The 20,179-nt window shown below is 47.1% G+C and overlaps 1 protein-coding gene and 1 non-coding gene across 6 annotated transcripts in view; both read right to left on the bottom strand.

Annotated features, from left to right (window-relative positions):
* NAV2 (neuron navigator 2) overlaps positions 1–20,179 on the bottom strand; it is a 405,016-nt gene that overhangs the window by 343,450 nt on the left and 41,387 nt on the right. The gene's annotated exons all lie outside the window — the stretch shown is intronic.
* Positions 11,721–11,851, bottom strand: LOC136321267 (small nucleolar RNA SNORA51). The gene has a single exon (XR_010728537.1). It is a non-coding gene; the product is annotated as a small nucleolar RNA SNORA51 (small nucleolar RNA).

The following is a 20,179-nucleotide window of genomic DNA, read 5'->3' as shown; positions in this document are numbered from 1 at the left end:
AGCGAGTCTGCTTGTGGCAGTGGGAGGTAGCATGCACAATGCGGTGTGCAGATGTGTTATATTGAGTTGTACACTTGAAACCTGTATAGTTTGGTCAACCATGTCAACCCAACAAATTTATAAATGAATAAATAAATAAGACTTAGGTTAAGGCACTGGCCAGGTAGCTCAGTTGGTTAGAGGGTGGTCCCAATATGCCAAGGTTACGGGTTCGATCCCAGTAAGGACCCACACAGGGATCAACCAATGGATGCAAATGCATAAATAAGTAGAACAACAAAACAATTGTTTTCTTTCTCTCCCCCCCCCACCTCTTTCTCTCTAAAATCAATAAGTTAAAAAAAAAAAAAAAGACATTTTAAATCTCCTTCCACTCTGTGAGGGCCCAGAGTTCTTGGAGATGAAGGAAGAAGATGTACAAAAATTAAAACAAAAGGCTCATGGAAGTAGACAGCTGGCAGGCTGTTCAGAATTTGAGAGCCAAATTTTTAAGAAGCATTAATCCTTCCAGGAGAAGAAAGGACTCCTGTGGGCTGCTGGCCAGGGGCAAGGAGGGCCGGGGCCCAGGAGCTGCCGCCTCCCTCCACCAGCCTCAGGGCCAGCGAGCCCTGTGCCAAAAGGTCAGCCTGGGAACACTGGGGTCTTCAGGGGGTCCAAGGCCATTGGAGGGTTTCAAAGTAAGATGTATGGCTTTCAGCAGGGTAGACACAATGTCACACTGACAAGCCCACAAATGAGTGAATACACCTCTAAAAAGGGCTGGGCTGGATCAGAAAAGGATTTCTCTCCCTCCCCCCACCCCTTTTCTTTTCTCTTGAGATGGAGAATTGTGTGAAGGCATCTCCCCTGCACATACTAAATGCCACTGCCTTCAGCATGCTCCCTGAGCAGGGTTTAATTTCTTACCTCCTGGCTCCTCACTCAGTTCACTGTCTTCCTTCCAATGACAGGGGTCAGGCGGTGGTAGAGAATTTCCGGGCAGAGCAATGCCTCCCATGGCCTCTCCCAGGGTCCCCGTGGGCTGCTCAGTCTCCTGGACTAGGCTGTCACAGTCACACCTCCACACCTTTGCCTAGGCTGTTTACTCAGCAGGAAGTACTTTTCCTTCCCTTCTCTGCCAAATGATAACCTGCCGATCTCTGGAGTAAAATGAACTGTGTTGATGACCTTCTCTTAGATTCCAGCCCACCATCAAAACCATGTATACCCGCCTCTGTGGACCCTGGGACTTCGTTTCCATCTTCTCAATGAACTAGTTTATCTCCTCTTGTAGTTGTGGGTGATTAGAGCTCATTTGCCATTATGGGTGTTAGTACTGATATTGATGTTATTAACACTAGATTATAAGTTGCTTAGGAACAGGTCCTCTATCTTATTCATCTTTGTATACCCAGAATAGCACTTGGCTGACTGTTGGTTGTATTACTAAACAGAATTAACACATCCCAAATGCTGGCACAAAAGGAGTTTCAAGATCATCCCGGCCTTCCTCTGTGTTGGGCAAAATGTACTGGCAATAAACCCAACTTGCTAAAGATTCCCTTTTTCCTGGGAATCAGGATACCTGACATGCCTTTTTAAATATTACTAGGAGAGCTTTTGGAGAGTGAGAACTATGTTTTATGTCTCTTGAAAGCTCCCCTACTCCCCCCCCCCCAAATACTGCCGAACATTGAAGGGGCTTAGGGAAAAAAATAAGTTTCAGGATGAACGACTGAAGAATGAAAGACTTTAAAGCTCCAGGGTAAGAGGTTTTAGACTTATGCAAGGTAGCTAAACTGGTCCCAAGCAATTCAGGACATATCTGCAAAGAGCCGGCTTGCTATTCCCCCAAATGGGAGGGTTGCCAGGCGCCCCTGGTATTTATTTGCTCTCTTCACCATCCCAAGCTTGGGGGCTCCTCCTCTAGTTCCTTCCCCTCCCACCACCTCAGTGAGGCAGATAAGGGTTGAAGTTGTGCAATCATTGGGTGACCTCTGACCCCCTTTGAAGAGCCTCCAACGCTGCCAATACTCTCTCCCCGCCTCCCACCCTCCAAGGACCTGCACCTCTAGCTTTGACCCCATGGGGTGTCAGGGTGTGGGTACCTGAAGGCATTTTTGGAAATGGCTTAAAGACTTATGTTAGGCTTATCTAGTCCCACTCAGTTGGGCCAGGGGTTCATGTAAGGTGAAATAAAACTGTTCAAGGCGAAAACAAAACCGTTTTTTAAAAATTCTGCCACAGAACTGTAGCCACAGAAATATAGCTAGCTATTGTTGAAACACTTTAAAAAGTTAAATGGTTTCTAATTTTTGTCCTCTGTTCTGGTTTTGCCTGTGAATGATTTAAAGAAACAGTTTGGAACAGAGTTGCCCTCAAACTCTGGCTGGGTTGCTGTTGGTTTCTTGAACTTTGCTTTGTTTTGTTTTTGGTGGCTGTGGTTTTATGGAGGCGAACATGGTGTGGTTCTGTTCATTTTATTTTCCCTGTGGAATCAGCCCTTTCATTCTGGGCCAGTTCTGGTCACCAGAGATTAAGGTTAGCAATTTTAGAGGCAGCGCCTTTCCCCGGGGGCGGGGCTGGGGGTTCCACTTCCTGGGAAGTGTTCGGAAACCGATCACCTCCCTAATAAACTTGCTATAAGGAATACAGTTGCTTTTTTCACCAAAATTTTACATGATTGAGCAATTAAAAGAACCCAAATACCCTCAAAGGGGGCAAAAAATTCTTCCTCAATAGGATTATTTGGAGACTTTTCCTTTGAAACAAAAGTAGTAGGTAAACTGATTCCGCTTTTGTTAGGCATCCTGACCCTCACAGGGGATTGCTTTATACACATGCACACACACACCCGGCAGACATGCAATGTCCTCTAGGGGTCTTCTCTTCCTTCCAGGCCAGGAGAAGGTGTCTGTGCTGAGTGGCACTGGGATAAGGATCAGGGCTGGCACTCTGGGTCCAGTCCACAGGGAATGAGATGAGGGTGAATGGGAGGAAACAGATGTCTGAGATGCACTAGCCAAGGCAGCGTTCATACACAATCACCCTCTATTCCAAAGTCAACAGATGCCAACCCGGGAAATCCCAGAGTGAGGGTGCCATTGTGCAGTAAAGGAGAACTCCCAGCACTGCTAATGACTAACTTTTGGCTTCTGTGCAGGCCCATGAAGTGACCCTGGTGCCGTGGATCAAATGGCCTCAGTAGTCCTGGGCATTTCTCAGATCCTGGAGCAGAACTATGGGAGAGGTTCTCCAGAGCCAGCCCCTTCCACACCTGCCTCCCTGTCGTGCTCCAATCACAGGTGGACATCAGGAACTCATGGTGACCTGGTATTATGTTTATCAAAGCACTTTTACATCACTGACCCAGGTGGTTTTCTTCAAACTCATCTATGAACTAAGCTAAATGGCTGGCATGATCCCATTGGCTGGCATGATCCCATTTTTATCCAAGGAGAACACTGAGGCACAGAAAGGTCAAGTGAGCTGTCCAAAGAGGTTAAGCACAGCTACTTCATGAGAGAGCCAAAGCTAGGTCTTACACCTAGTGGCTCCTATCCAAATGTCCTCTCCTCAGTTTCTCAAGATAAGGGGCTTTACTTACTTTACTTGTTATTATTAACAAAAGCAATAGCATGAACAATAATACTTTCATAAATGAATCTACTATATTCTATAGGTACCATTCTGAGACATCTGCATATAATATCTCACTGAATCATCATAGTAATAGTAACCTTATGATATAGGTTTGAGAATTACATGTTACAGAGGGGAAAATAGGCACAGAAAAATCAAATTACTCGCCCAAGGACATTGAGCTAATATGACATCACTTAGACTTAAAATTCTGTTTAGCTGCAGAATCTACATTTTTAACCTGTTCTGTTCTCTCTCTGTCTCTCTCTCATTCTTTCTTGTTGTGTGTGTGTTTGTGTGTGTTGTAATAACATAATCATAAATGTGAGCCTAAGATAAAAAAATAATATAAAAGCACTCCACTGAAAGGGTTTTGACAAATAATAGGTTTTTTTCCCCTTTCTACTTAGTGGAGTTTTTTTGTGTGTATTTTCTGTTTATGTTTGGTTTTAATGATTGCTGCTACCACAAATAAAATTCCATTGAATGTACCAAATTCTGTCTCATATCATGCAATCATAGATAGTGTTTTAAATAGCTTTGTGATGTGGGGCAAATCATAAACCTCTCTGTACCTTGACCTTTTCTTCTGTAAAATGGGATCGTACATCTAAGGGTTGTTTTGAAAATCAATACTACATATGAAGGCACTTGGACAACTGTAAATTCCTAGAACTACTTTCCCAAAATTAATTGATGGGAAGCAAAGTTTAGTATGTTCAACATGACGTTTGTCTGAACTGAAGAACTTCTGGGAAGTTGAAATATACTAGAGTATTTCTAGGAAATGGAGTACTACTATCTAAATTTATTTGACTACAGAGCCCTTTGGGTGGAGCATTTCTCAAGCTACTACTCTAAGGGAACCCACTTTAGGATATGTCTATCCCAGAAAGTAGAATCTGGTATGTATTTTCCCAGAGGGTCCCCCTTTTCAGCAATGTTCAGAGCAGCCGAGGTCATCCGAAGTCACCCTTAGATTTTGTCACTTAATATTGAGACTGCCCCAGGAGACTTAAGCCTGTACTTTCATCGTAACTTTCAGTGCAGGGACCACGGACCTGAATGACAAGACAGAGAGGGGCTCTGGGGCTTCAACAGTAATGTGACGAGACACTAAAGAAGACCCCACTCTTTGTGTCCTACAAACGGTCTGGCTCCTACTGGGCAGGCTCCTACAGAGCCACACCGAAAGCTTACTCAGAATGTGTGGCTGGCCCCAGACAGAAAAACTAAGATTTTAAGGATGGCACTGCTGCTGAGGAATCTACATCCTTCCAGCCCAGAGCAGCGGGATTAGGAGTAACCATGGGATTGCCCCTACATGTGGGACATAACTAGAGGAGAATGTGTACCCTTTTCTGTTTCGACATCACTATGCCATGAAAGTGGTGGACCTGGGCATCTGAAATGCCCACCATTCAGTATGATACTAAAAATTGCTAATGTTTTGAGTATTTGCATACTTGCCATGTCCTAGACACTGTCTAAGCTCTTTATATAGATCATCATATCATCATCTTCAATTCTCACAATAACCCTTTGAAAGTAGTACTGTCACCATTTTACAGCACAGATAACGAAAGCACAGAGGTGTTAGGTACACTGCCAGTCATCGCACAGCTTATAAATGGTGCAGCTGGAATTCTAACAGGGGTTTGTCTAAAGCCATAGCCGTGGACCTAAGGTTATAAACCCTGTTGGTCTTCTAGAGTAGTGGTTCTCAAAGTGTGGTCCTTGGACCAACATCATCACCAATACCTGAGAACTTGTTAGATAGGCAAATTCTCAGGCACCGCCTCCGACCTACTGAGTGAGAAACTCTGGTGGGTCCCAGGTGTCTATGTTTGAACAAGCCCGGCAGCTCATTCTGATGCCAGCTAAAGCCCGAGAACCACTGCCCCCGGTTGTGGCGTCATGTTTCCAGAGAGAGGTAACACAATCAGCCCCAGCAGGAGTTATCTGGCCCATTGTTCCCCAGGGTCACCCATCAACCAGCTGGGCACAGCAGGCAGGGGTGGGGCCCGCAGTTATTCTGGGAAGGAGGAGAAATAGTGAGGTCTGGTGGTTCCAGGGCACGAGGGCCGTGACAGAACAGGGACGGGTGGGGAAAGGCCAGCCCAGGCCAGGTCTGCCCTGAATACGCCACACCATTTCCATCCCATGCCGTTCCCACCCTCCCTCTTCACCCGGCCACAGACTGTCAGGGCTGTGCAGGCCTGGACCGTCCCTGAGTTCCCCTCCTTCCAGAGCACAGATTTCCACAGGAGCAAGGCCCCCGCCAAGAGGGCCGCCTGCCTCTGCTTGCATCCCTGCAGTGAGGGCCAGCTCATTGTCCTCAAGGCAGCTCTTTTCCCTGCTAGAAGCTTCTGGCTGCTACACTGCATTTCTGTGGGACTTCTCAGTCTCCTTACACCATTCCCTTCCATTTCTCCTCAGCCCCTTGCAGGCTACAGCAAACCAGCCTGCCTTGGGGCAGCCCTTCAGGTATTTGCTGGTGCCCCTGCCTTCTGGGTCTTCTCTTGTCTATGACAAAAGCTGCCGTTCTTTCAATAATCCCTCTTCCACCTGCCTTCAAGTTCTCACCAGCCTGGTCCATCTGAAAAGGCTCCTGAAGTATTCTCAGAGAGGGGCACCCAGTACCCTTATCCACCACTCTCTATTGGTCAAACTCACCAATCTCCACTGAAGGGAATAAATATTGGGCAAGCTGAGCAAACAGCGCTGGCTGCAGGCCTACGTGCTGTGCTGTGCTGTCCTGGAGGAGGGTTGTAAAGCCCTGGTCCCAAAGGGCGGGCCGTGGGGAGGGTGCACCGCCTGCTTTTCCTCCTCTTCTTCTTGATGGGAAGACAGGAATGACAGCCTGCCCTTCAGAGAGGGCCTCCCCGCCTGCCTCGGCTTCCTCGGGGAACTGTTTTTCCAAGACCCACTCAACACGCTGTGCAGGAGTCCCTCCTGGAGAGCAGTGCTCCACCCCACACGCCCCCCCCCTCCATGATCTGCAGGAGCCCGTCCTCCCTGGCATCTCTCTGATCCCAGGGCTGGTGGGCTGGCCATGCCCACGGGAACCGCTGGTTCTCAGAATTGGTCAACAGCAGGCAGTGTCCAGGCCCCGCAGCCTCTCTGCTGGTGGCAGGGACTGACCCTGTCTGCAGGGAACAGATAGTGACAGGTCAGCTTTCACGGGACAGACGGGTGGTAATCTCCCCGAGAAAGCCAAGGCGGGCAAGGCTGGGCACCGGGAGATCTGGGATAGAGGCCCTCAAGGTCCCAGTGTCCTCTGGAGACCAATGGTTTGGATTCAGATTCTGGTCCACCCTGGCTGGCTGTGTGACCTGGGCCAAGTAATTCCAATTCCCTGGGCCCTACAATGGCGTCTGCTCATGGGGATTATAATAGCGCCCCTCTCTTGAGGTTGTGCCGGGGTCCGCGTGAGACCCGCATAGGAACACGGGTCTGGCACATGGTCGGTGCTCACTGTTCCTACTGGTATTACCGTTTTATATGGGTTGATTAGGGATCGAGTTATACATGGTTAGAAGCTTTTTAACTTTATATAGACTTCCTTTATTCTCTCATTTGATCCTAATAACTCAGTGAGATGACAATGTCAAAATCTACCATTAGCATTATATTAATAAAAACACTGAAGCCAGAAAGGTCAAGTGACAGGTCTAAAGTCACACCTGACCCATTACCAGATCCCAGATCATCTGAGACCTGCCTTGGGCAGTTTGATTTAAATGATCACCGCATTTTCCCACATGTTATATAGCTGCCTTATTTTCTAAAATCAAGAGCTAGACTCAAGATGTGGACATAAAATTCCCCAATCTGGACAGTGTACAGGCTCTCCTGCTCTGCACCCTCCAGTTTCTATCCTGAGGGCATTCAGGAAAAGATGCCTTTATTTCTGCACCCCGACCTGGCTCCTGGGTCAGGGCTGATCTAGTCCCTGCCTGCTAGATGAGTCAAAGTACAAGCAGGCTCACTGCCCAGTCCAAGGCTCACTGTCTGACCCGAAGCCAGAACTCAAGGGTATATGGTACAAAGTCCTCCCAGAGTACTCCACAGGACCACCCCTTGAAGTCTGCCCCCAGAAAGGCCCCTAAAATGGCCTCAGGGAAGGCCTCAGCCTCTCTTGCAATGGCCCAGATCCAAGGCCATTTTTCCTGAGGCTTCTGGAACAAGGCAGAGTGGGAATGTGGGGTGAGAGGAGGGTATACCTGACTGCTCCAGGTGCACCCCTCTAGTTTGCCAATTCCAAGAGCCCCAAGAATCAGGCTCTAGGGAATTTCCGCCTGGGGCTGGGCATCACAGTGGCTCCAGAAATACCAGATTTTCCCAGCAAATCCCATCTAGGCCTGAAAAGCACTATCCCTTCAACATCCGCTGTAACTAGTCTGCAGGCCGGCTTGGCTGTGTGTTCCTGGGAAGGCACTTTATCTCAGCGTTCTTCCTCTGGCTCCAAGAGATGCCTCTCTCTCTCTCTATCCCCAGGAGACATCAGGCATTGGCGCTGCTGAGCACTTATCATCCAGGGATGCTCTAATGACATCAGCTTCCTGAGAGCTGGACAGTTCCCTTTTCTTCAAAGCCTGGCTTTGCTCCCTCTACCTCCCTCCCACACCCACATTCCCACCCAGATCCATCCTTCAGGCCCAACAGCACACAGGACAGGATTCTCACAGTCCTCGCCATCACAGCGTGGCGTCTTCATCTGACTGTTCTTTATTAGACAGAGCCAACAGGGCTAAGGGTTGAAAAAGAGGGCTGCCTTGTTGCAAATGAGTGCTATTGCATGGGTTGGAAACTATCTAGCTACAGAACAGAACTGTTCTTACATTTATTAATTTACGCAACAAATAGTTTTGAATGAGCAGTTAAGTACCAGGTCTTTTCTGGGTGTTGAGGGGAGAGAGAGAGCGCGCTGAACAAGACAAATGAAGCCTGCCATCAAGGAGCGGCAGAACCTACAAACAAATAAATATACAACAAATACCACAACAAGGAGGATAGCCAGGTTAGGGACAGAGGGTGCCTGGGAGGAAGGGGCAGGGACTTCCGAGGGGCTTCTGAGAGAGGCTTCTCCAAGGAGGCACGGGTTAGCAGAGACTCAAACGAAAGAAAGAAGAGAGCCAGGAAGCAGACCTCAGGGAACAGTGTTGGGGCAGAGGGACAGGAGTGCACAGACCCTCTACAGAATGTGGCCAGTCTGCTCCAGGACAGCAAGAATGCCACAGAGGCTGGAGCAGTGAGCGAGGTGGCTGGGAGGGGTGGTGGTGGTGAGAGATGGGCTAGAGAAAAAGGTCAAGGCTAGCCTGTATACAGCGAGGTGGGCCAGCCCCAGCCCTTGGCCTGTCTTTGTAAGCCCATGCGCTAGGGGTAGTTGTTATATTTTTAAAATGTTAGAAGGAGGAAGAAACAGAGACCAAGATAAAGGCAAAGAAGGAGAAGATGATGACGATGTGAGAGACTCTTATGTGGCCCAGAAAACCTAAGATAGGTACAGAAGAAGCTTGCTTACCCCTAACAGAGATCTGAATGTAAACCATTTGGGTTTTGTTCCCAGTCTCAGAGGAAGCTAAGGAGAGTGCGGTGACTTCTGAGAAAGGAAGTGGCCCGCCCTGAGGTGAGGTACACTTCTTCCATACACTCTGGCTCCATGGGAAAATGGTTGTAAGGCCCAGGGGATGCTGAGAGGTGAGCTGGTGCTATTACACTCACATGGGCATAAGGATGGTGGCTTGCTCGGGATGGTGGCAGTGCTATGCTGAAAAGAAACTGATTTTCAGACATGTCAGCTAAGTTGTCAAATTGAATATGGGATGTGAAGCAAAGATAGGAGTGAGGGATGACTCCAGGGCTTTGTGCTGGAACAACTGGGTGAATGCTGGTGCAATTTATGGAAATGTAGAGGACCAGGGGGGGAAACAGATAGCAAAACAGTTTTAAGGTAGCAAAAGTTGCCTGACCTGTGGTGGCATAGTAGATAAAGCATCGATTTGGATTGCTTAGGTCGCCGGTTCAAAACCCTGGGCTTGCCCAGTCAAGGCACATTCGAGAAGCAACTACTGAGTTAATGCTTCCCACTCCTCCCCTACCTTCTCTCTCTCTCTTTTCTCCCTAAAATCAATAAATAATATCTTTTTTTTAAAAAAAGCAGAAGTTCTGGTTTGGCCATGATCAGTTTGTTTAACTAAACATCAAAGTGGAGACATTTACATAAACATGTATAATGCAAAGGATGGTGACATCTCTGATGCTATTTGAATAGAAAGAAATAAAGAACTCATTGACGGCCTGACCTGTGGTGGCGCAGTGGATAAAGCATCGACCTGGAATGCTGAGGTCCCCTGAATGCTGGGCTTGCCTGGTCAAGGCACATATGGGAGTTGATGCTTCCAGCTCCTCCCCCCTTCTCTCTCTCTCTCTTTCTCTCTCTCTCCCTCTCTCTCTCCTCTCTAAAATGAATAAAAAAAAAATAAAAAAAAAAAAGAACTCATTGAAGACTTATTTTTTTTTTCTTTATTCTGAAGCTGGAAACGGGGAGAGACAGTCAGACAGATTCTCGCATGCGCCCGACCGGGATCCACCCGGCACGCCCATCAGGGGCCATGCTCTGCCCACCAGGGGGCGATGCTCTGCACCTCCGGGGCGTTGCTCTGCCACGACCAGAGCCACTCTAGCGCCTGGGGCAGAGGCCAAGGAGCCGTCCCCAGCACCTGGGCCATCTTTGCTCCAATGGAGCCTTGGCTGCGGGAGGGGAAGAGAGAGACAGAGAGGAAGGGGGGGTGGAGAAGCAAATGGGCACTTCTCCTATGTGCCCTGGCTGGGAATCGAACCTGGGTCCCCCGCACACCAGGCCAACCCTCTACCGCTGAGCCAACCGGCCAGGGCCGAAGACTTACTCTTAATGTGAAGTATTTGATATTCATTCCCGCAACAATCTAGAAGAAAAATTTTCTCCATTTATCTCTGCCATTTGACTGATGACAGACTTGAGGCTTAAAGAGGCTGAATAGTTGACCCAAAGCTACATATGGAGTCGGAGAGTGTTAGAGCTTGGAGTCAGAGCCAAGAGTCCAAGTTCTCATCACCACCTCTGCTGAACTGAACAACACATCCAGCATGTCTGCTCAGGAGGGCGCCTCTGCCTTCTCAGTGCTTGTGTATGGGCATTTTTATTTGGAAAACATAACAGACAGATTAAGTTCTCAAACTGATCCTACAGGCCAGAGGAAATAAAATATTTTTGTTTTCTACCTCCAGATTTTATAAAATTAAATAAACACATTTTAAATTATGATACTATATTCAGACAGTACATTTAAATTTGAAAGTTATATATGCTTATTAATTAAAATAACAAATACAGAAAAATAGAAAGGGAAAAAATTAATATATTCCCAACCCTTCAATATAGCCATGATTCATTATTCTGGAACTTTATAAAGGCCATACCTAACCTGCTGCCTAGGGAGCAACACTTAGTGTCTGAGGTTCAGAACTGTGGGATCAGAGAGTGAAGAGGACCCCACGGGAACCAATAAACTGGACGGCAGAGGAGCCAGGTAGTAATAAAGATGGCTGACATTTATTAAAACAACACACAGCTGTGTGTCAAGAAGTGTGTTAAGTGCTTTAACGGAACGACTTTATTTAATTCTCACACCCCATTTTACTGTTTTCATCACTCCCAAGCAGCAGAAACGAGACTTAAGCCAGGGTAACGAGCCCTGGATCAGGAGCCATTCAATCTCATGCCATTCGATGCCTAGAGAACAATTATGACCCACCGGAGCCTGGGAGGTACTCTATAAATATTTCTTGAACAAAGAAATCAAAACCAAGTCATCTGATACATTCAGAACAAAATTAAGGAGACAGAGAGTAAACTGTGGCAACCTATATAGGATCGACTAATTGATTCACTCATCAACAAATATTTATTGAGGGCGTACTAAGTATCAAGCACTGAACTAGACACTGGAGACCAGTGGGGAACATAACAGACTAAAATCCTGGCCTGTGTGCTTACATTTTATTTTTATTTTTTTTATTTTCTTTATTTTATTTTATTTTTTATTTTTATTTTCCTATGTCCCCCCATTCACAATACAGACCAGGCAAAGAGCCAGGGCTGAGGTGTAGATGGGTGGGTTTACTCTGCCTCCTCTTTCTGTGCAGTCAGTGTAAGAACACAGCCTGCGGTAAGCACTGGGAGGCCGGTGCTTACATTTTAGTGGCTAGATCACCACCAATCCCAGGAGGTGCTCAGATTGGCTTCTCCCCTGCCCCCTAGAGGTCTGCGTTATTTCACTCTGATGCACATGATCACCCTGTGCCAATCAATTTGTCCTAAAAGGTAAAGAACTTGCCTAAGCTGTGGTGGCACAGTCGATAGAGCGCTGACCTGGGAACGCTGAGGTCATGTGTTCAAAACCCTGGACTTGCCCGGTCAAGGCACATGCAACATGCAAGCAATGAACAACTAAAGTGAAGCAACTATGACTTGATACTTCCAGCTCCCTCTCTTCTCTCTCCGTAAAATCAATTTTTAAAAAAAGAAGTAAAGAACTTCAAGAATGGAAAAAAATAAAAATAAAACTAATTACAAAGCACTTCTATTTTATTCTTTAGACCAAACATTGTCTAACTTGTGCATCCTTGTCATCTCTTATTAGTTTATTTCTGCTCAATTTCCAATCAGAGCCACTAACTGGCATTTTTAACCTAAGGCTACAACCCTGCAGGGCTTCCCGTGGATGAGAAAATGCAATATGGATACACAGTTTGCAGACGGAGAAGGAGCAGGGAAGGGAAAAAGGGTCCGTTGCTTCTGTCAGATTTTCAAAGGGGTATAGAACCTCAAAAAAGGCAAAAAAAAAAAACAAAAACAAAAAACCCCAAAACAAAACATGGGTATAATCTCTTTCCACTTCAGTGATATTTCCCATAGTCTGTGAATGTTGACTTTTTTTCCCCTGTAACAGTCTCTTGTAGAGCTGAGACTGAGTGGCATTTGGGGTTTGCTTTCAGAAACTATGTGAGTACAGCATTGGTATTTTTCCAGGCACAGCATAAAACGGAGCTTAATTCATTCACTTCCACATTGACACAAGAGGGAATGTTCCAATTCCTCAGCTGCTGAGAAAGGCAATGTCCCCCACCAGGCTTCACACAACCCTCTTTCACTTGATTATTATTTGAGTCTCACCCTTGGCCCTGACTCCACACCATGGGTCTACACCATTTCCCTGAGTACACACAGTCTTAGATTCCTTTGAGCCAAAGAAAATAACACTGTTCTGATAGTCCAAGGCAAGAGCAGACTTCCTAAGCAGGCTGTTCATCTGCCAGAATTCCTGCTCACTATGCTTATTCTCGAACTCCAGATATCAATCACCGTCTCTATAGGGTAGAGAAATGGAACAGAAAATACAGACGGTCTCCTGTTTTTATTCTTTTTGTTGAAAGCAAGTAGCACATTCAAGTGGAACATTTAAGATTCAAGGTCTTTGTGTGCATTCATTGCTTCAATGAACACATATCAAGTGTCTACAGTGCTCTCGACACTTTCCAAGTGCTGAGGACACAGTAATGAACAAGAGAGTCCTGGTTCCTGCCCTCCTGGCGGTTATGGACTAGTGCAGGGAGGAGACATCACAAGTAGCTCCCCCTCGGACTCCAGAGGGCTGCCCTATTTCACTCTGATGCACATGATCACCCCGTGCCAACCAATTCATTCTAAAAAGTAAAGACCTTCAAGAATAAAAGAAACCTAATTACAAAGTACTTCTATTTTATTCTTTAGAATGAATATTGTCTAACTTGTTTTTCCTTGTCATCTCTTCTTAGCTTATTTCTGCTCAATTGTGCTGAGCAGTATGAAAAACATATGAAGTACTATTGAGAACATGTAACTAAAAAACCCTTAGTAGTATTTTACTGTTGAAGAATGAAAAAGACAACCTGTTGAAGTAACATCTGTGTTGAGACCTGAGTAGAAATTGCCAAAGCCAAGGTAATTAGGAACAGAGAACAGATTAGGAACCACTGAGGATATGCAAAGGCCCTGGGGCCAGAACTAATATAAAACATTCTAGAAATTGAGGGAAAAAACCAGTATAGCCAGAGCATGAAAACCGAAACCACAAATGGCTAGGAACAAGGCTAGAGAAGGCATAGGGCATCTGCAAAGATAGGGCTTTGTATGTCATTGTAGGGACTTAGGTCCTTATCCTGAGAGGAATGGGAAATCATGGAAAAGCACTGAGAAGGGATGTGTGTGTGACTTGATCAGATTTGAGGTTTTAAAAGATCATTCTGAACACAGTGTGAGGAACGAACTGGAGATGAGTAGGATCATATGGGAGGAACCTGGTCCAGCACTTCCTCAGTAGGCCTGGAGAGAGATGCTGGTTGTTCTGACCAGGGCGAAGGGAAGGGACATGAAGAGGAGTAAACTCACCTAAGCAAAAACAGGAAAGATGAACAAACAGAGCTTGACAGAGGTTAGATGCGGAGCTGAGAAGGAAGATAGCATTAGTCCTCTAATCAGCCATTTCTGCTTGTCCCCAAAGCAGTTCTAGACAGTCCTTCCTATCCCACCTCCAGGAGATGACTATTTGAGTGGACATGCCAGTTGGGGTTATAGCATGCGTCAAGTATAAAGCTGAAATGAGTCACTAATTCATAAGGCTCCAGTCACAATGGCCATCCCCACCCAAAGCCTTGGAGTTGGCGATCCCACTGCCCCGGTCAGGCATCCGTGTGCTTCATGTGGCCGGTCCTGCGGTTCTAACGCCTCCTCAGAATGTTCTGCATTGAGCCCCTCCTCGGACGTCACTCCTAGCCAGTCCTGAACACGTTGCCGCGCTTTCCTTTTTCATAGCACCTGCCAGTCTCTGAAATAAACTCATTTATGCATGTGTTTACTGGTGTTTTAGCTGTAGTTCTCTTCCCACAAGAAGGAAAACCCCATGACAACAGAAACCTTGCTATTCTTAATCCACAGGGGCTAAAAGAGTGCCTAGTGCATAGTAGGTGCTCAGTAAAAAGATAAATGATGCCCTAAAGACCAAATGCCCCCCAGACTTCTCTCACCTTGAGAAACCTGGACACCTACACCAGCACTGGCTCTGGGCTTTGGTACAGACTGAGCAGACCCTGTGCTTGATTCTTCTTGAGCCCTTTCAGACTCCTTCTAAGCGCCAACTGAACACAGAGCTCAGGGGAGTCACAGTATTCCAAAAAACAACACTCCCAAGGGGGTTTTCTTTTCTTTATTCCCCAACGCAGAAGAACCACAAGCACTGGCATTTTCCCAAACACCACACCTTGGGCTATGAAGCAAACAATAGGATCCTGGGACAGGATTACTTATTTTCATACATGACTGGAAGAGCTCATGAGCAAATAATGCTTGTACTGCTAATTTGTTACTATTTCTTCCCCCTAGTTTTCCCGGTAGATCTCAGGGCCAAAGTCAACGGCACTGTAGTTCATAACTGGTCCTTTCTAACCCGGGATATTGGACAGGATTTGGTTCTCTCAGCTCAATTCCTTCTTGGAAACGATTCTCAATTTTTCTCTCTGAGGCCTCTAATTTTATTTTTGAAAAGATGCTGTTTTTCATAACACGAACATGGGGGCTGCATTCTGCAGAGGGGAAAGGAACAGGATGTGGCCAGGCCTAGCCACGCCCTTGCAGAACCCACCAAAGGGACGAGTCAGTGTGTCGTCACCAGTGGACAGGCAGTTCTCAGAGCCTGTGAGTCAGCGTCAGTGGCTGCTGTGCCTGGGTCTTCTGAGCCCTGCCACGACCCTGCTGTCTCCCCCAAGGCAGAAGGGAAATGACTAATAACAGACAGCACTGTCCAATGATGACTTCAACTGAAACCATACTATGGTGCTGGTGGGAGAAGATGAACTCACCTTACAAACCTACTGCGCTGCCCTGCCGTTAAGTTGCAATGGGACAAAGGACCGGCCCCAGCACAGCTGCCTGAGGCGGGATACGTCTCTGCAGCCTGCCTCTCAGCGGAGCAGTGCCTCACGGGCAGGTGTGCTGGGGCCGCTTGGTTGGGGGTGGGGGGAATACAGGCAGAACTCGGGTCTAAAACTCGAACTCATATGCTGGAACTCTCCCTTACCAGGGGATATTTCTACTCTTAGATATTACCTTTCGGGCAACAGAGGCCAATGAGAAGATCAGGAAGTATTTTTTGTAGGGGAAAGAGATGAATAAAAATCAACTCTGAGGGGTGCCATGGCGGCCTGAGCTCAGGATGACAGGGGTCCACCATCTTGCCGTCACGGCGTGTCTGTCTCGCTCCATGTCACTGCTCATCTGCATCTGCACCCCCAAATGGTGACAGCAGACACCTTTTCTCAGATACTCACCGTGTGTGGAGCACTTCCCATGTGTCATTTTACTTATTCGCCCCCATGAGGGAGGTATCCATTATTATTTATAGTTTACAAGTCAGGAAACAGGAATCAGAGACATTCATTGACTTGCCCCAAAACATAGCAAGTCAGGAGAAGGGGTGGGAAGCAACCTCTTACCCGACACCAGAGCCCCTCTGCTCTGCCACCACACTGTCTTCAACAGCGTCCACTGACTCTCTTTACTAAGTTAGGAAAAGTGTATTTTTTGTATTTTTTGTTTTTGTTGTTGTTTTTTTCCCCAGGTAGATCCTCACCGACTGTTTCCGCAACCCTAAATTAAAATAATACCCAAGCCTTTGTCCCTTCTTATCAGTGAGGGTGTTGAACAAGTTTGTCTCAAACACATCTTCCATGTTCAAATCTCTATGGTTTCATTCTGATCAACTATAGAAAATCATCCTCTTCCTTTCAAGAGGGGAAACATATCTTATTAGGCTTTTTAGAATATCTACCAGCAATGCTCTGTCGATGGTGGGGTTCTACAAACTCCCCAAGTGGGTAATAAGTGAGAGCCAGTCTCTTGGGGGGTATAGGAAAGTGGGCGGAGGTCTTGGTCCCAGCTTTGGCAGCTGGCTGGGTCTGATCACGGGATGATTGGCAGCTCCCAAATCTCTGATGCAATGAAGTGTGGTAACTAGCCCACGTGGCTGTGGGGGCAACCCCTGAGCCCCCAGCTCTGCTGCCTTGTTTTCTAAGCCTGAGCCCACTCACCAGGGGGACTGCCCACCTGTACCCCTGTCCTGCCCACCAGTCCCCCGTCCTGCCCACCAGTCCCCCTGTCCTGCCCAGGTCTGAGCCCTTCTTCCACCATCATCCCTTGCTAGACTCTCAGCCAATGACCTGGGAGCACAATCATCCTAGGAATCAGCCTGGGCAGGAAAGGGTCCCTGTCCCGCACTACCTCTTACAAGTCACCCCACTTTTCACCACAGCCACTGCCTCCTGCCCTCAACCCTGCGCCACCCTTCTTCATACTCTCTGGGCTGCCCTCGCTCCAGCCCCTGCCGTCCCTCCCTGCTCCTCACAGAGCTCAGCCGCTGCCCGGCTCACATGCCACACAACTGCTTCTTTCTCACCATCCGGTCTCAGCCCCCAGGGCTGTCCTCAGAGGGGCCTTCCCCGACCACCCGTCACTCTGCCATGTCACTCGGCTAATTTCCTGCATCACCCTCACCGCGACTTAAAATTATTTTGCTTATGTATTTCATCACCTGTCTCCCTGGCCCTAAAATATTATATAAATTCTATGAAAGCAGGAACCAACCTTCTCATCTAGTTCGCTGTTGGGTCCCCAATGCCTTGGATAGCACAGTAGGTGCTCAATAGACAGAATAAACTAAAGCCTTGAATCTTGACTTCCTCTTTTATAAAGCAGAGGCGGTACTATTATATCACAAGGCTGCTGTGAGCATTAGAGGCAATATATCAATATTTTGAGGACTTGTCAAAGACTAGGCCCTAATGACGGAAAGTTTTAAAGTTATTACTATTGCATTGAGAGAGGTGGTGTAAAACTGGGGGCTAAGCCGGCAGGCTCCACAGCCTGAATCTGGCCTTCACTCCAATGAGCTGCTTGACCTTCAGCAAATTACTTAAGCAATTCTCTAAGCAACGGTTTCCTCATCTGTAAAACAGAGATAAGAGGTCTAACTCCCAGGGCTATTGTGCAGGTTAAGCAAGACAATCCATGAAAAGTATTCATTTTGGCACGCTCCATCCCATCAGTAAACATAAACTATTACTGTGTACCAGATACAGGGCAACACATTTTCTCAGTGTACCCTCCCATTACACACTACAGCCTACAGGGCACTTTTATATACATCCTCTCAGTTCACGCTTCTGAAACCCTCTAAAGGTCAGGAATTACCCACTTAGTGTTTTCTAATTGAAAAAAAATTGAGGTTCAGAGAGGTCAAGCAGCTTGACTGAAATCACACAGCTAACAAGAAGCAGAGGAGGTGAACCCTCCAATTCAGGAACTCAAACTCTTGTCACCCAACCTACAGCCCCAGAATCAGAGGACAGCATGCTGGACCCAGCAGGGAGAAACCCTGCTGAGCTGTCTGACTCTTCCTGCTCACAGTCAACAGAAGCCCTGGGCCTCTGCACGCTCATGGGAGCCAACTGTGTCTCTCTGAAACTTACTCCCCGGTAGGTTAGTCAAGGGCTTGGCAAAGCCGCAAAGGCAGATGGAGCCTGTGGCTTCCGCCACTAGAGCAGGCCCAAAGTTCTGGTGTTCTCCCAGCTTCAAAGCAGCATCAAAATAGCCCAGCATTTGCTGGAGGTGGGTCAGAGAGGGGCACTGAATCGGTCACCCAGGGCTCTTTCAACTGCTTCCAGCTGGCACAGTGTTCGCTGGGCATCAGGGTCTTGCGTTTGGAGCAGCCTGGTCTACCAACCCCTCCCAATCTGACCCCTTGCCCTGCCTCAGCCCCTGGCTACTGTCTTTGGAAAGGCTTCCAAAAGTGGCCTCACCAGGCCTTGGCAGCTCTTCCATCTGGGACAATTGAGGAAAGGGACTCTGGGCATAAAAGCCAGGGTGCAAGCCCGAGCCGGTGTCAATGACGTGAGGGGAGAACAAACTGCGCTCACCAAAAAGAAACTGGCGCCCTGTTCTGTCTTTTGGACTCAGCAGGAGCAGATTTGTTGTGACTAATGCATCAGGCTTTAAATACTTTTCACAAGGCATACTGATTAGCCCGAGGCACAGTGGAGGCAAGTGCAAAGTTTCCAAAAGGAAGAATATGCTGCCACCCTCAGAGAACACTGATGGAAGTCTACACTGTTGATGGAAGCCCACCCTGTCTCATTCCTTAACCGAGCAACAAGGCACAGGACACTGAGGCCAGGAGGAAGCACAGGGAACCAGTCAGAGTCAGGAACGGGATTGGCAAATGGGGAGGGTGTGTTTTCAGTTGGTTCCTGTCATCCTTCCCCTAAAAAGCCCTGCATGCATGTTTGTTCCTTGGCACAATTCAAATTTCTTGGCATTACCTTCTAGGATCTTCATGAACTGGTCCTGTACTAGGTTGAATGGTGTCTTGCTAAAAATTCATGTCCTCCTAGAGCCATAGAATGAGACTTTATTTGAAAACAGGTTCTTTTTTTTTTTTTAGAAAATGAAATTTAATGGGGTAACATTGATCAATAGGGTACATAGGGGGTTCAGGTAAACGTTTCTATAGCATTTGAACCATGGATTGTTGTGTGCCAATGTGATTAGTTAAGATGAGTTTGTAATGGATTAGGTTGAATCCTAAATCTAATGACTGGCATCCTTGTAACAGGCCATGTGAAGACTCACAGACGCATAGAGAAGAACACCATGTGAAAATGGAGACAAAGATTACAGCGATGGGTTTACAAGCCAAGCAATGTCAAGAATTGCCAGCAACCACCAGAGGCAAGGAGAGAGGCATGAAGGACTTGCCCTTGAACCCTGCACAAGGAACCAACCTTGCTGATGTCTGGATTTTGGACCCTTCGCCTCCAGAACTGAGAGAATAAATTTCTATTGTTTTACACCTCCCATTGTAGTATTTTTTTTAAAAAAAAATAGCAGCCCTGGTAAACTAATATACACTTGATCTACATATCTAGCCCTTCTTCTATCAAAATCACCCTCCTTGCCTGACCAGGTGGTGGCGCAGTGGATAGAGCGTCGGACTGGGATGCGGAAGGACCCAGGTTCGAGACCCCGAGGTCGCCAGCTTGAGCGCGGGCTCATCTGGCTTGAGCAAAGAGCTCACCAGCTTAGACCCAAAAAGTCGCTGGCTCTAGCAGGGGGTTACTCGGTCTGCTGAAGGCCCGTGGTCAAGGCACATGTGAGAAAGCAATCAATGAACAACTAAGAAGTCGCAACACGCAACGAGAAACTGATGATTGATGCTTCTCATCTCTCTCCGTTCCTGTCTGTCTGTCCCTGTCTATCTCTGCCTCTGTAAAAAAAAAAAAAAAAAATCACCCTCCTCACACTACATGCATGGGAGATGGCTGTTATACATTTTTAAAAAAATGACAGAGTTCAGGTCTCATCTTTGCCATTCTAACTGCTATATGAGAGCAAACCAACTCACTCCTCTTACTTTCTAATCTATAA

This window comes from Saccopteryx bilineata, chromosome 1, assembly GCF_036850765.1.
Source record: "Saccopteryx bilineata isolate mSacBil1 chromosome 1, mSacBil1_pri_phased_curated, whole genome shotgun sequence".
In the NCBI taxonomy this organism is placed as follows: Eukaryota; Metazoa; Chordata; class Mammalia; order Chiroptera; family Emballonuridae; genus Saccopteryx; species Saccopteryx bilineata.
The sequence above is the reverse complement of the archived record's forward strand: the minus strand, read 5'-3'. Positions and strand labels throughout refer to the sequence as shown.